This window comes from Haematobia irritans, chromosome 3 (genome assembly GCF_050003625.1).
Source record: "Haematobia irritans isolate KBUSLIRL chromosome 3, ASM5000362v1, whole genome shotgun sequence".
Classification (NCBI taxonomy): Eukaryota; Metazoa; Arthropoda; class Insecta; order Diptera; family Muscidae; genus Haematobia; species Haematobia irritans.
This window is the reverse complement of record NC_134399.1, coordinates 170,818,338-170,819,219: the sequence shown is the minus strand read 5'-3', so window position 1 is coordinate 170,819,219 and position 882 is coordinate 170,818,338. Positions and strand designations below refer to the sequence as shown.

The window sequence follows — 882 nt, the reverse complement described above, 5'->3', positions numbered from 1 at the left end:
AAAAATGAACAATTTTTTGGGAAACCTGTATTAAGAAATTGGTTTGAAATAAACTGTTTGTCGGTATAATTTTCAAAAAAGTAGAGAAATTGAGGAATCAAAGGTACAACAAGCCTGTATACAACTAATAAATTTTTCGTACAAAACAAGTCAATTTTCTATAACCACCAGTATTTTATTCCAAAAAATTATTATTATATTACACAAAACTATGGTTTATGATATACAATAAAGGAAATATTTTTATTAGTACGTTGGATGCAGTTATTTGTCGGTAGTTAGTAATTGCTTCTTCAAAAGAGTAATATTCTACGTTATTAGGACTAAACTAATTAATTTAAATTTCCATGTTTTCTATCCAGATGAAAGATATATTGAATTGTCCAATTTCATCGATTTTGGCTAACTTTTGTTGGGCGGATTTGTCTTATAAGCATCTGAAATTGCAAAGTTATACAAAATATAAGAAAAATATTGTCAAATTCTATCGTTCATATTGATTTTTAACTTACGGTTTTCAAGAGTGTTTCCTAGAGCCAATAAGGATATCAGCTTAATTAGCATTAAACAGTAAGAATATTCAAAAAAAAATAGGATTACAAGACCTGTTTACCTGCAAGTGAAAATAATAATTTTTAATAAATTTAAATGTTAGTTTTATTAAAAACGGACAAAATACCGTTTATAGAAAACTTACCACATTGAAAAATCCATCCAGTTGGTACATTATTGAAATCATATCCATGGACTAATGGGTCGTTTTTGAAATTATTCTCAGAATATATTTGAAATAAAAAATGAAAAAAAAAATTAGACATAATTTCCAATTGTCAGTATAGCATTTAGTATTTAAGGTGGATATTAAGTTCGAGTTTAGAGGCT

General features: G+C 26.3%; 1 long non-coding RNA gene across 1 annotated transcript; it reads right to left on the bottom strand.

The window, feature by feature from the left end:
- Window positions 1-275: 275 nt before the first annotated feature.
- Window positions 276-585, bottom strand: LOC142229254 (uncharacterized). Its single transcript, XR_012720367.1, has 2 exons — window positions 513-585; window positions 276-437 (listed from the first exon to the last, which is right to left on the bottom strand). It is a non-coding gene; the product is annotated as an uncharacterized LOC142229254 (long non-coding RNA).
- Between the last annotated feature and the right edge of the window lie 297 nt (window positions 586-882).